The 15,690-nt window shown below is 49.1% G+C and overlaps 1 protein-coding gene across 3 annotated transcripts in view; it reads left to right on the top strand.

The window, feature by feature from the left end:
- Positions 1-1,254: 1,254 nt before the first annotated feature.
- Positions 1,255-15,690, top strand: part of KCNS3 (potassium voltage-gated channel modifier subfamily S member 3) — a 196,071-nt gene continuing 181,635 nt past the window's right edge. Inside the window, exon 1 of one of the 3 annotated variants that reach the window (XM_063915344.1) lies at positions 1,255-1,301. The gene's annotated coding sequence lies outside the window, so the exon portion shown is untranslated. Of the gene's footprint in view, positions 1,302-1,470; positions 1,618-15,690 lie in introns of those variants that run through there. The other 2 variants (XM_063915342.1, XM_063915340.1) reach the window with 2 other exon arrangements.

Genomic DNA, 15,690 nt, shown 5'->3' with positions numbered 1-15,690 from the left:
CCTGCCGCAATGTGTAAAAATGGGGAATCTGCCTGCCGCTATGTGCAAAAATGGGGAATCTGCCTGCCGTAATGTGTAAAAACGGGGAATCTGCCTGCCGCTATGTGTAACAAGGACACGCTGTCTGCCGCATTGTGTAAAAAGGGGGAATCTGCCTGCCGCAATGTGTAAAAAAGGGGAATCTGCCTGCCGTAATGTGTAACAAGGGCACGCTGTCTGCCGTAATGTGTAAAAAGGGGACGCTGTCTGCCATTATGTGTAAAAAGGGCACGCTGTCTGCCGTTATGTGTAAAAAGTGTATGCTGTCTGCCGCTATGTTTAACAAGGGCACGCTGTCTGCCGTTATGTGAAAAAAGTGTACGCTGTCTGACGCTATGTTTAACAAGGGCACGCTGTCTGCCGTTATGTGAAAAAAGTGTACGCTGTCTGCCGCTATGTGTAACATGGGCACGCTGTCTGCCGTTATGTGTAAAAAGGGGACGCTGTCTGCCGTTATGTGTTAGGTCTCTACCTGGTGTAGTGTTGCTACTGTGCGGCGTAATTTGAATAATGGAGACTACTGTGCACCGTTTTATGAATTGCTATTATTTTGTGGCCACACCCCTTCCCCACGAAGCCACGCCACTATGTATTTTTGCGCGCGCCTACGGCGCGCACTGCCCCTGTTTTGCATTGGGGCTCCAATGACGTTTCTTGTACACAGTGATAAAATGCCTAGTTACGGCACTGTTGCTAGGTATCCACTTCCCTGAGCAGGTCCCCCCTCACCAGATCCTCTCCAGGGGTGAGGGGGTGGACTTGAATGGGATGGGGGGGGGGGGCCCAAGCCATTTTGTCGCACATGGGCCCACCGCTCGCTAGTTCCGCCACTGCCACTCTGTCATGCGCTTCACACCGGTCGTGTACTATAGAAATAACGCGCAGCACCTCTGGGACACCTGCGGCATGCCATTTGCAGCTGAATAACAGCGCACGCCTCAGGAACAAACAGTAAGCTGCGATTTGCGCAATTTGTAAAGCTGGGATTTTGCACTCCTAACTGAACTGACTCCCAAATGTATTTGCTACAGAATAAAATACCAATAGGCACACACTCAGATCCCCTGTGAAAGATGAGAAGGGTATAGTATGTAGTACAGGTGTGTGAGTGACAGCTCCTTAGTAAATGTCAGTCTTACCATAAATTAGTGCATAAAATCCCCAGGGTGCAACTCAATGGGAAGCTGGGAGATAGTGTTACATGTGTAACACACATCGACAAGAGACACATGAGTGTCTGAGCTGAGTGCAGTAGGAAATCTGTATGTATAACTAACGATATATGTGTATTTGGAGAGGGGGTCCCCAGGCATCTAGCACAGGGCACTGCTGCTACTCCCTGCTAGGTATTCCCAGGGCAGGAGGGGAAGAGGGGGCAGAACCGTGGAGATAAGGAGGTCCAATGATGGTTCTGCCTCCCCTGCCAGCCTCCCCTCCCCATGCAGCCTGCTGCTGCTGCTGCTGCTGTGTGCTCGGGAGGGACCGGCTGCAGCAGCACAGCCCGGCTCCAGGAGCACAGACACTCACAGGAGCAGTGTCACAGGAGCACGTTCCCCCATGCTGTGCCCGGCTCCCCAGGTATGTACCCACCTCCTCTGCTGTAACTGCTGCTGGGACCCCTGGCTCATCACCCTGCACCAGCTGCTGAGAACTTTTCTCCTGCTCTGCATTCACCACAGCAGGGAGAAAGTCCTGGCACAATTGCAAACTCATTCAAAGCCCTCTTCAGTTCTGCATTCTATACACTGGAAAACAATGACACTAGTGGTTGTGTTTTTGTTATCACCAATCTGTATATTTATAATCTTTTTAAATGTGTGTCTAATGAATATATATATATATATATATATATATACACACACACATATATATATATATATATTCATTGTTATTGCCTATGCAACTTATAATAGCTCAGCTCTGCAGACGTGTAATTTGTATTCTGTTTGAAATCTAATGACAAATAAACGGGGTGGTGACATCTGGCGTTATCTATCTATGTGTGTGTGCAAGATATATATATATATATATATATATCTGTGTGTGCGAGATATATATATATGTGTGTTTGTGTGTTATATATATATATATATATATATATATATATATAGTAATGTGTTGAATGCTGTTGGCAGTAGAGTTCATGTGGCCGTTATATTACTGTACTATGTCATCACCAATTTTCTATAAGTTTTACACCTATCTTTATAGTATTACATGTATTGTTGACATTTTATTTATGCATATTTGCTGCATATATGAATGTGCTGTCAGATAATTAGCAGTTTATGTTTTCTACAAAGCATCTTATCTGGGTGACATGGCTGTAACTGGACATACTGTGATGCAGCTCCTGCCTACGTACCAGCTCTGCCTATTTTATTGCACCTATAGAAAAGCAAGGTCAGGGTAGATTTGCTCTGGTCTGTTCTCTGCATACTTACTTTCAGTGCTATTTTGCAGTAGGTGCTGTTTAGTGTGAGCACCCCCAATGTTTTTGCTGACACTATCCATATACAGTATATTCATGGTATACTTACTTTTGAACAAGTTGGCTACTATTTAGTGTAACCCCAGGTAGTTTTCCGGTGTGCTGACAAGGATGTGGCACAAGCTTATGATAAGAAGTGTGAAAAGGGGACAGAATTGTATTGCAGAATAAACTACGGTATTCTACGTTAATTACTGCTGTTGCCAAATGGCACAAGGCTAACTAGTCACATGCCTGGGGCTCAGGCTTGGACTGGCCCACAGGGGTACAGGGGAAACCACCGGTGGGCCCCACTGCCTGGGGGCCCACCTCCTGCTCTAAGGATCAGGTTCCAGACTGTGCACTTGAATTATACATTATACATATGTTACCTTATACTGGACTATGGTGTATTTTCTACAGTGCATTGCTGTTATTAATCTGTTATTAATCTGGTTCATTATCATGCATGCAGCAGCTTAATATACTGTATATATTTATGAAGGGGCCCAGATGTTGCACTCTCTAATGGTTAGTCAAACCAATGAGGTGGCTGGCCACACCCCCTATGCAGACTGGCCACACCCCTAACATGGGCCCCTACCACTGCATTCCCCCCGGTGGGCCCTGCATGCCCCAGTCCGACACTGCTGGGGCTGCACAGTTGAGGGGCAGCATAGACATTGCTTTATCCTGATTCCATGTACTTTTACTTTTTGCATACTCCTGTGTTATTGCTTGACCAGCCAGCTATTTTTGTCAGTAATATATTAAAGGGCTATGTAGTGAAGGGCACATAGGGTGTAGTATTTAGAACAGTAGCAGGTTCATCTGCATGTGAGCTGCTGCAGACAAGCTCGGGACATAACGATGGGTGACAAGCCACAATTGCCCCAACGGACATGCATCTGGTTCCACTGACAAGTTGGAAGGGTTAAGACAAGGGTGGGTGAAGGTTTGGAGAAGTGGGAGATGGTGGTAAAGCAAAGGGTAAGAGAGATCCAAGTTTTCTTACTGTCCTTGGATGGATCTCCTTTGCTGGCCCTGCACCCCCAGATCCACATTTGGTGCTGCTTCTGTGCAGTCTTAACGCCTTGTCACAGTCTCTGTAAATGGTAGCACAAAGCCAGGAAACAACTGATTTTCCTGGAACTGTAGTGCGCCATTATGTGCTGTGAGCCAATAGAAGTAGTGATAAAGTTCCGTTGGTTACTCCTGGACGCATCACTACTGTATTTTGAGATTTAGACTATTCTCATCATACTGGTATTAATGTCTGTACTTTTGCTTGTAGCACTTAGTATTGTTGATCGTTCTGCCTGTATATATATTTTTTTAAAGCATATGATGCTAAAAACTCCCAAGAAGGTATTAGCAAATCCCCAGCCAGTCCCTGCACTTCTACCCAGAATCAGGGAACACTGCGGAATTGTGGATGAATGCTGTATATGCGGGTACGGGTCGTTGAGTCGACAGTAATTAGGTTTATATGCATTGGGCCGACCACTGAAGGTCGACATGCACTAGGTCGACAGGGTCGTTAGGTCGTCGTGAGCAAGGTCGACGTGGAAAAAGGGTGACATGAGTTTTTTTTTAGTTTTTTTGGGTGTCGTTTTCTTCGTAGAGTGACGGGGAACCCCAATTAGTGCACTGTGTCCCCTCACATGGCTCGCTTCGCAGTGCGATGCCAGGGGTGCCCTGCGGTCAGTGGTAGTCCCGAGGGGAATTCCTGCAGCTCAGCGCCCACCGCACCCTGACCTCCTGCAGCATGGAGTACGGCCTGAGACCCCCTGCCGGCACCCGCCCGTCTCCCTTCATATGCTTCTGCGTCCGGTCGTTACCACCATCAGCACCCGGAACCCCGGCACTTCATACAGGAACAAGCAGCTGTGCGGCCGGGGCAGGGTGCGGGGCAGCTGCAGGAAGCATCGGCTTCCGGAGGACGGAGAGGAGGAATAGGAGGACCCCCACCAGCTGCTGCAGGAGCTCGGAGGCGGCTGAGGATCCTGGAGCAGGCTGCCAGGACACTGATGAGAGAGGGGCAGCGTTTGGCGGCGAGTGCGGTGGGTTGCGGAAAGAAGCCCATAGGCTTCTATAGGGTATCATTACAGTAATAAATCAGAATCAGAATCAGAATCAGCTTTATTGGCCAGGTATACTTACGTATACTAGGAATTTGTCTTCGGTTTGCTATACAACAGCCAAGTAGGTAACAGGTAAGCTGGTGTGTGTGTGTGTGTGTGTGTGGGGGGGGGGGGGGGGGGCAAGTAAAGTTACACAGATAGGTATACCGTAGGGACACAAGTGAGTTACATGTACGTCTAGTCAGTCAATGTTCAGGAGTTCAGCAGGCAAATATATTAGTTATCACCACAATTTGACATTCACTGGGACATTTGCATCAGCAATAAAATAATGTTCAGCGGAACTAAGTAATTATTGAGTAAGAAAAGGGATGATTATTGCTCTGGAGCCCCAACTGTCCTCTATGGAGCGTTTGTGGTGAACCTTACTGCTTCATGCTTTTCACACTTCCAAATATCTGCCCACAGTGGCGAAAGTCTTTTAATACATAGGAGATTTAGCAAAGCTTGGAGAGAAATAAAGTGGAGAGAGAAAAAGTACCAACCAACCAGCTCCTAGCTATAAGGTCACAAACACAGCCTGTTAGAAGCTGATCGGTTGGTTCTCCAAGCTTTGATAAATCTTCCTCTAAGAGGGAAATTTATCAAACCTTCTAAAATTGAGACATTGAGTTGTTGGCTATAGCGACCAATCAGGTTCTAGATATCATTGATCTAGTTCAGCCTATAAAATAATGTCTACAATCGGATTGGTTTCAATGGGTGACGCCTCCACTTTTGTTCTTTAGGATTTTTGAGCCGGGGCTTCAGCTATACTTACCCCTTTCACACCGCCAGATGGTCCCGGGTCCCGGAGATGACGTCATCTCCAAGCACTCCAGAGCCAGCCAGTTGGCAGCTTCTAAACGTGACCCGGGTCATCAATGACTTGGGTCTGCCTTTCACACTGCAGTGGACCTGAGAAGAACCCAGGTCGCAACCCAGGTTGCGGACTTGGGAAGGACCCGGGATGCACAAGCTGGGTCGACCTTAACACACCGCACCTGGGCCGTGGTTGCGCTGGCTTGCCCTGGCAGTAGCCCACGTTCTCGGTTCTGTTTGATGGGGTATTCCCCTGCAATTAGGCCATACTGCAATTAGGCCATAGGCCAATGTCTGGTCCTACCAAAGATCAGACATTGCTTCTATACTACAATACCTTTTATTCTGAAACTTGATAACTATAATAGGTGTAACTGGGAGCTTAAACGTTTTTTTCATAGGCCAATTTCTCAGGAACAAGAATAGCAAGAATATAGATTTATTAAGGGGTGAAAAGCCCTATTGGTGGCAAAAGTGTTTGCTTTGTTTCGCCCAATAGAACAAACAGTTGCCAGTGTGACACCCACCCAACATTTTATTTTATTAGTGGCAATGAAAGCCCAGATCTGGTCTCTAATTCCCAAGGAATTCTATTCCTTACAGCTTTGGTACAGTATTGCCATCTGGAAGGGTCAAACTGGCCCACAGGCGTACAGGGGAAACCCCCGGTGGGCACCACTGCCTGAGGGCCCACCCCCTCCTCTAGGGACCAGGTTACAGACTGTGCACTTGTATTATACATTATACATATGTTACATATGTTATTACATTACTGTATACTGCACAGGACTGTATCTTCTACAGTGCATTGCTGTTATTAATCTGGTACATTATCATGCATGGACTATTTTTTGTAAGGGGGCCAGACAATCTCTAATGGTTAGCCAAGCCCCTGTGTTGGCTGGCCACACCCACTCTGGAGGCTGACCACACCCCTAAGCATGGGCCCTACCACTGCATTCTCCTGGTGGACCCTTCATGCCCCGGTCAAAAACTGCCAGCAGTGGCCTGTCTTGCCAGGGGTGGGGGGGAAGGGGGGGCTATAAACCAGAAACCCAAAGTGGGGTGGTCATGGCACTTTTGGCGTGTGCAGTGGCTCCTGGGATCTCTTGTGGCCCTGATTGTTGGCATCATAGCTTAGCTTCCCTGGTGATAATTATTGATGAAAGATGGTGCAAGTGCCCCATTTAATATATCAGTCTCCATAACCGCGTACAGGGGCTAATTCAGGTCGGATCGCAAATTGCGATCCTGCTGGAATTTTTGCGGGGGTGCCGCGGGCGCATGTGCAGCGGGCCCTACTGTGCATGCGTCCGCAATTTCTGCGGGGGGCCGCAGAAATTGCGGTCGCCTCTGCCTGTCAATCAGGCAGAGGCGGTCGCGGGGCGGCAACGCTCCGTTTTCAGGGAGGAAACGGAGCGTTGTGGGTGCGGGGCAGCACAAACGGGGGCGTTTTGGGGGCGCGGTCGCGTCGGCTGCATGACATCACATGCAGCCGATGCTACAGCTAAGATGGCGCTGGGACTCCTGCGGCCGCAGCTAAGCTGCGCCGGCAGGAGTCAACCTTAGTTTCTGCTGACAAGTAGAAATTGCGAGGCGATTGCAATTTCTGCTTGAAGCAGGAAGGGAGGCGCCGGTCAGCATGCTGGGCGGCCTTGCCCAGCGCTGGGCGGCCCCAGCATGCGTGCAGAAGGATAGCAAATTCTGCTGATTACCAGAATTTGCTATCCTTACTGAATTGGCCCCATGATACAAAATACAATTGAGAGTAAAACATTGAAAATATTCTGGAAATGCAAAAAATAGATTGGGGGTGGCACAGTGTACAATATTAATAAATATAACACACGTGACTTGTTTGTGTCCGTCATACAGTACAGCTACCGGATACACACAGTGGGGGTAATTCCAAGTTGATCGCAGCAGGACATTTTTTAGCAGTTGGGCAAAACCATGTGCACTGCAGGGGGGGCAGATATAACATGTGCAGAGAGAGTTAGATTTGGGTGGGGTGTGTTCAATCTGCAATCTAATTTGCAGTGTAAAATAAAGCAGCCAGTATTTACCCTGCACAGAAACAATATAACTCACCCACATCTAACTCTCTCTGCACATGTTTTATCTGCTGCTGCAATCAACTCTGATTTACACCCTTAAAGTGACTGCTCTGCAGAAGAACCTTATTGAGGCAGAGATTCTAATGGGATGTGGTGCAGGTGAGACTGTGTTCATACCATATATCCTGCTGCGATCAACTTGGAATTACCCCCCGTATACAGACACAACGTTGCAAGTGATCACTAATCCAAGTGGATTTCATTTCCTTGTGATAACTATGTTTTTTCCCCCTCTTCAAATCTACTCTTAATACTTTTATTCCTGTTGTTTTCTGCATCTCCTGCCTGTGTTCTAGGCTTCCAGTGCATTTTGCTGCCCCCTAATTCCCCAAAGGAACTGTGGAAAGCCGGAGAGTAGATTATGTGCTGATTGTTATTCAATGATGGTTCCTGGGAACTTGTTCTGTCGTGTGCTGTTATGTCAGAGTTCATACTAAGCAATATAATATAGGTCCTGCCTCTGTAAATGCCGACAGCCAACATTCATACGTATACTGCACAGACTATAGGGGGTCATTCCGAGTTGATCGCTAGCTGAAAATGTTCGCTGCACTGCGATTAAGTTAAAAACCGGCACTTCTGCGCATGCGTATGCGGCGCAGTGCGCACGCGCTACGTAATTTTACAACGCCCAATGTAATTTCACACAAGGTCTAGCGAAGCTTTTCAGTCGTAATGGCCGCCGCAGAGTGATTGACATGAAGTGGGCGTTTCTGGGTGTCAACTGACCGTTTTCAGGGAGTGTTCGAAAAAACACAGGCGTGTCTGGAAAAAGGCAGCCGTGGCTGGGCGAACGCAGGGCGTGTTTGTGACGTCAAATCTGGAACTGAATGGTCTGAAGTGACCGCAATCGCTGAGTAGGTCTGAAGCTACTCAGAAACTGCACAACATTTTTTTGTAGCCGCTCTGCGATGCATTCGTTCGCACTTCTGCTAAGCTAAGATACACTCCCAGAGGGCGGCGGCCTAGCGTTTGCACGGCTGCTAAAAACAGCTAGCGAGCGAACAACTCGGTATGACCCCCATAGTCCTTTAAGTAAGTTGATGTAATTTTTTTGTAAATGTAAATCAGATGTATCCTAGTTAATGACGGTGTCTCCTCAGTTCCATGATCCTTGAATGTTTCCACTGGCTAGCCTTTCATATTTACTAATTACAGGATACTTACTGGTAAAGTCTGGTTATCTGTTTATCATTTTTAAAGCATCTTAAATATGTAACCCTTTTTGCACTGCGTTCAGTGCTCGAAGTGGGCCGGTATATAATGTTATGGCATACCGGCACTTATATGAGCACCGTCCCCCGCCGGGCCACCGCCACAACAAACTGATTGCGGCGCTGCTATTTAAAATCTACCGCGGACCGGCAGCCAATCAGGAGCAGCCGCGCGGAAGCAGTGGCGTAACTACCATAGGTACAGGGGATGCGGCTGCTATGGGGCCCGAGATATACTTGGGGTCCGCAGCTCCCCTGCACACAATCATGCGGCAATACAGTGCAGGTCGCAGGAAGCACAGCAGCAGCTGCGAGCATGCATTTGGATGCTGCCTGCGTGTGCTGCCTGGTGTGTGGCGTGAGGGGGCGCCGGCTGCGGCTGTTGGGAACCGCGTTGCCGATGGCTGCTGTGTGCGAGTGCAGCCAGGTGTGGGGCGTGAGTGCGGGGGTGCTGGCCGCGGCTGCCTATCATCTGTGGACATAGGGTTACCACCTCATCCCTTTAATTCTGGACACATATTAATTACACAAGTTCTGTGGCTGGCTGACTTCAAGACTTAATTTCACCTGGTTTTAATCAACCACAGAACCTGTGTAATTAATATGTTTTCAGAATTAAAGGGATGAGGTGGCAACCCTATGTGGACAGTAGGTTTGTGCGCTGCGGTGCCGTGCGTTACAGGTGTGTGTGGGGGGATGGGGTGTTAAAAGAGGGCATGCTGGAACAGAGTGCAGTGTGCAGAGGGGATTGACGTACAGTGTACTGAAGGGGGTGGGGGGGGGGGGACTGATGGGGCGGTATTCAATTCTTTTCACCACCTTCCACACCCGTTCTGTTTCTGCTGACGGGCGTGGTATAATAATTTCAGCTTGCTACCCCTGGAGTAGCGGGGGCGCCCAACCCTTTACGCAGCTAAACCTGATTACAATGGGTGCAATATGTGGGATAACGGGTATCAGTTTAGAAAAGAAAATTGGGTGTGATATATCATTTGAATACCGCCCATGGACTCCTCTTAGCTAATGGATTGTCTACGTTGCTCGGTGTTGCCCTCTGCTTCCCTCTCCCCCTCTCTCCCATTCCCCATTGATCTTGGGGGCGTAGGGGGAGGCCCTTTCAGTAATTTGCTATGGGGCCCATAAAGGTCTAGTTACGCCCCTACGTGGCATATTTGAAATAGTAACGCCATGGTCGTAGGAGCAGCACTGCAGTGCCTCACCAAAGGCCGCCTACCACAGCCGCCTCCTCCTCCGGTGCACTGCCGCCGCTCTCTGCCTCCTCCTCCGCTGCACCGGCACCGCCCTCAGCTTCCTCTGCCGACATCGGTATGGGTGAGTTTCTCTGTTTGACTTTAAAATATAGATTGCCTTGCTCTAGATGGGCATACAGTGAGGAGCTAAACTGGTTAGACCTGTGCCCTCAGTCTTCCTCTGCACCTCCGCCAGCTCCCACAGCCTCCTCCTCCACACCATCTTCGAGGCCCACAGCCTCCTCCGCCCCACGCCGACCACAGCCTCTTCATCCACCGCACCGCAGACCACAGCATCCGCTGCTAAATAGGTAATTTTACCTTGCTGCCTTTCTCTCGCCCTAGTCCCTACTGTATGCCCCTGCTGTCCCTCTCTCTGTCACTCTCCCTGTCCCTATGTCCCTGCTGTCACTTTCCCTGTCCCTCTGTCACTCTCCCTGTCCCTATGTCCCTGCTGTCACTCTCCCTGAATTTTGTCTCATTCCATGTGGCATAATGTGAATTTCGGGTCATTCTTTGTGCTATAATGTGAATTTCGGCTCATTCTGTGTGTGCTATAATGTGAATTTCTCATACGTCCTAGAGGATGCTGGGGTCACTTCAAGAACCATGGGGTATAGACGGGATCCACAGGAGACATGGGCACTTTAAGACTTTCAAAGGGGTGTGAACTGGCTCCTCCCTCTATGCCCCTCCTCCAGACTCCAGTTTAGAATCTGTGCCCAGGCAGACTGGATGCACACTGAGGAGCTCTACTGAGTTTCTCTGAAAAGACTTTTAAGTTAGGTTTTTTATTTTCAGGGAGAACTGCTGGCAACAGTCTCCCTGCTTCGTGGGACTTAGGGGAGAGAAGTCAGACCAACTTCTGTGAGTTTAAAGGATCTGCTTCTTTGGCTACAGGACACCATTAACTCCTGAGGATTTGGAGCACTAGGTACGCCTAGGGGTTCATTCCCAGAGCCCGCCGTCACCCCCCTTGTAGAGCCAGAAGTCAGAAGACAGGTGAGTAGAAGAAGATCAGAAGACTTCAGTGACGGCTTTGTGGTACCGCACAGCGGCCACGCTGCGCGCCATGCTCCCACACACAGCAGCACTGCAGGGTGCAGGGAGCGGGGGGGGGGGGGCGCCTGGGGGGCGCCCTGGGCAGCATATAATACTCAATTATCTATCTGGCAACAGCGGACAAGGTGCCTGGGCACTGTCCGGACCCCCGCTAGTGTCAGAAAGTTTAAAAATGAGCGGGTCTGAAGCGCGCCAGTAAGGGGGCGGGGCTTAGCCCTCACAACACACAGCCCGGCGCCATTTCTCTTCACATGTCTGCAGATACGCTGGTCCTTCCTCGCACTGCTGTAACAAGTAACAGGGTGGAAAACGGGGGGGGGGGGGGGCACAGCGATTTTGGTGCATTGTACTAGTTTATAAAAGCGCTGCTGGTCTGGGACATTGGCTGTAGTGTTCAGACCGGGTTTGGGTGCTGGGGTGTGAGCTGGCTATATCTCCCTCTGTGTCTCTCTGACAGGCTTTGCTGTAGGTCTGTCCCCTATAGGCCCAGTGTATCTGCATGTGGTGGGTGCACATATGTCGGCATGTCTGAGGCGGAGTGCTCCTCCCAGGAGGAGACTGTGTTGGGGACGCAAAAGGCTGTGGGTGGGAGTGACCCTGTCGGCACCGCCGGCACCGGATTGGGTGAATGTTTTGAGTGCTTTGAATGCAAATGTGGCTCTGATTAATAAAAGATTGGATAAAGCTGAGTCTCAGAACCAGGCTTGGAAGAAATCCGTAGAGGATGTGTTGTTTCTAGTCCAGACCCCTTCGGGGTCACAAAAACGTTAATTTGCCCAGCTGGCAGACACGGATACCGACACGGACACTGACTCAAGTGTCGACTATAGTGATACCAGATTAGATCCAAAACTGGCAAAGAGCATTCAGTACATAATTGTGGCTATAAAAGATGTATTACATATCACTGAGGACCCTGCTGTTCCTGATACTAGGGTCTGTATGTTTAAAGGGAAGAAACCTGAGGTAACTTTTCCTCCCTCTCATGAACTGAACGCACTTTGTGAAAATGTTTGGGAAAATCCTGACAAAAAGTTTCAGATTCCCAAAAGGATTGTAGTGGCGTATCCGTTTCCCTCTGGGGATAGGGAAAAATGGGAGGCACCCCCCATTGTGGACAAGGCTTTATCACGGCTGTCCAAAAAAGTGGCTCTTCCGTCCCCTAACACGGCAGCCCTAAAGGATCCTGCGGATCGTAGGCAGGAAAATCCATTGAAATCCATTTATATTTCCACGGGTACGCTACTCAGACCAGCCATTGCATCTGCATGGGTGAGTAGTGCTATTGAAAAATGGGCAGATAACCTGTCCTCTGAATTGGATACCCTGGATAGGGATAAAATTCTTCTGACGCTAGGTCATATCAGGGACGCTGCAGTCTACCTAAAGGAAGCTGCGAGAGATATTGGCCTCTTGGGTTCACGGGCCAATGCCATGGCAGTCTCAGCTAGGAGAGCATTGTGGATTCATCAATGGAATGCTGATGCTGACTCCAAAAGCTATGGAGTCTCTACCGTATAAAGGTGGTGTATTGTTTGGTGACGGCCTCGCTGAATTGGTATATACGGCTACCACGGGTAAGTCATCATTTTTACCTTATGTGCCTGCACCACAAAAGAAAGCAAACCAGTATCAGATGCAGTCCTTTCGGCCCTATAAATACAAAAAAGGCAGAGGGTCTTCCTTCCTTGCTACTAGAGGAAAGGGAAAGGGTAAGCGATCACCGGCTGTGGCCGGTTCCCAGGAGCAGAAGTCCTCCAACGCTTCTGCCAAGTCCACCGCATGACGCTGGGGCTCCTCTGTGGGAGTCCGCACCGGTGAAGCCAGGCTCTTCAGTCAGTTCTGGGCTCGTTCGGGCCTAGACCCATGGGTTTTAGAAATAGTGTCCCAAGGGTACAAACTGGAGTTTCAAGACGTCCCCCCTCACCGATTTTTCAAATGAGCCTTACCAGCTTCTCTTCCAGACAGGGTAGTGGTATGCGCCGCGATACAAAAATTGTGTCACAATCAAGTCATTCCCGTTCCCCCCATCACAACAGGGAGAAGGCTTTTATTCGAGCCTGATCGTGGTCCCGAAGCTAGACGGCTCAGTCAGACCAATCATGAACCTCAAATCCATCAATTTCTACCTAAGAAAATTCAAATTCAAGATGGAATCTCTCCGGGCAGTGATCTCCAGTCTGGAGGAGGGGGATTTTATGGTATCAGTGGACATAAAGGATGCCTACTTACATGTTCCCATTTATCCTCCGCATCAGGCTTACCTGAGGTTTGCAGTTCGGGATTGTCATTACCAATTTCAGACGTTGCCGTTTGGTCTGTCCACGGCTCCGAGGATTTTCACCAAAGTAATGGCCGAAATTATGGTTCTCCTGCGCAAGCAAGGAGTCACAATTATCCCGTACTTGGATGATCTCCTGATAAAGGCGAGATCCAAGGACCAATTAATGCGGAACATTACGCTCTCCCTGACAATTCTGCAGCAACATGGTTGGCTCCTAAACTTGCCAAAATCACAGTTGGTTCTGACGAGACGGCTGTCGTTTTTGGGAATGATTCTGGACACAGAATTACAGAGAGTTTTTCTTCCAGTAGAAAAGGCGCTGGAAATTCAGAACCTGGTCAAACAAATTCTGAAACCAGCAAGAGTATCGATCCATCAATGCACTTGGTTGCTGGGGAAGATGGTGGCGGCCTACGAGGCCATTCAGTTTGGCAGATTCCATGCCAGAGTGTTTCAGTGGGACCTGTTGGACAAGTGGTCCGTTTCCCATCTGCACATGCACCGAAGGATAATCCTGTCTTCCAAGACCAGAATCTCACTCCTGTGGTGGCTGCACAGCTCTCACCTCCTAGAGGGACGCAGGTTCAGGATCCAGGACTGGATCTTAGTGACCATGGATGCGAGTCTCCGAGGCTGGGGAGCAGTCACGCAGGGGGAAAGCTTCCAGGGAAGATGGTCAAGCCAGGAAATGTGTCTACACATAAACATTCTGTAGTTAAGGGCCATTCACAACGGCCTTCTGCAAGCGGAACATCTTCTTCGCAATCGGCCCGTCTTGATTCAGTCGGACAACATAACGGCAGTAGCGTACATAAACCACCAGGGCGGAACAAAGAGCAGAGCGGCGATGGCAGAGGCCACAAAGGTGCTCCGTTGGGCGGAAAGGTATACAAGCGCTCTATCAGCGATCTTCATTCCAGGAGTGGACAACTGGGAAGCAGACTTCCTCAGCAGACACGATCTCCATCCAGGAGAGTGTGGTCTTCATCAAGAGGTTTTTGCAGAAGTGACAAGTCTTTGGGGACTTCCTCAAATAGACATGATGGCGTCTCGCCTCAGCAAGAAACTTCAAAGATATTGTTCCAGGTCGAGAGACCCTCAAGAAATAGCAGTGGACGCTCTGGTGACACCGTGGGTGTTTCAGTCGGTGTACGTGTTTCCTCCACTTCCACTCATTCCAAAAGTGATAAAGATCGTAAGAAGAACAAAGGTTCAAGCGATCCTCATTGTTCCAGACTGGCCAAGAAGGGCTTGGTATCCAGATCTGCAGGAATTACTCATAGGAGATCCCTGGCCTCTTGCTCTGAGGGAGGATCTGTTACAGCAGGGTCCGTGCGTGTTCCAAGACTTACTGTGACTTCATTTGACGGCTTGGAGGTTGAATGCCGGATCCTAGCCCAAAAGGGTATTCACAAGGAAGTCATCCCCACTCTTATTTAGGCCAGGAAAGGAGTAATGTCTACACATTACCACCGTATTTGGAGAAAATACGTGTCTTGGTGTGAATCCAAGAAGGCTCCTACGGAAGAATTTCAGTTAGGACGTTTTCTTCATTTTCTACAAGCCGGTGTGGATGCGGGCCTAAAGTTGGGCTCAATTAAAGTTCAAATTTTAGCTTTATCGTTTTTCCCCCCAAAACAATTGGCCTTCCTTCCAGAAGTTCAGACCTTCGTGAAAGGCGTGTGGCACAACCAACCTCCCTTTGTGCCCCCTGTGGCACCATGGGATCTTAACGTGGTGTTGCAATTCCTTCAATCTCATTGGTTTGAACCTTTACAGAAGGTAGAGTTGAAATTCCTTACTTGGAAAGTGGTCATGCTGTTGGCCTTGGCATCCGCAAGGCGGGTGTCTGAATTGGCGGCCTTGTCTCACAAGAGCCCTTATTTGATCTTCCATGAAGATAGAGTAGAGTTGAGGACTTGTCAGCAGTTTCTGCCAAAAGTGGTTTCGTCGTTCCACTTGAACCAACCTATTGTGGTGCCAGTGGCTACTGACGCCTTGCTGGAATCGAAGTTTCTCGATGTAGTAAGAGCTTTGAAAATTTATGTCGCCAGAACGGCTCAGTTTAGGAAAACAGAGGCTCTGTTTGTCCTGTATGCTTACAATAAAATTGGGGCTCCTGCTTCCAAGCAGACTATTGCGCGCTGGATCTGTCATACGATTCAGCAGGCTCATTCTACGGCTGCATTGCCGTTACCGAAATCGGTAAAGGCTCATTCTACCAGAAAGGTGGGCTCGACCTGGGCGGCTGCCCGGGGGGTCTCGGCATTACAGCTTTGCCGAGCGGCTACTTGGTCGGGTTCAAACAC

This window comes from Pseudophryne corroboree, chromosome 4 (assembly GCF_028390025.1).
Source record: "Pseudophryne corroboree isolate aPseCor3 chromosome 4, aPseCor3.hap2, whole genome shotgun sequence".
Classification (NCBI taxonomy): Eukaryota; Metazoa; Chordata; class Amphibia; order Anura; family Myobatrachidae; genus Pseudophryne; species Pseudophryne corroboree.
The sequence above is the reverse complement of the archived record's forward strand: the minus strand, read 5'-3'. Positions and strand labels throughout refer to the sequence as shown.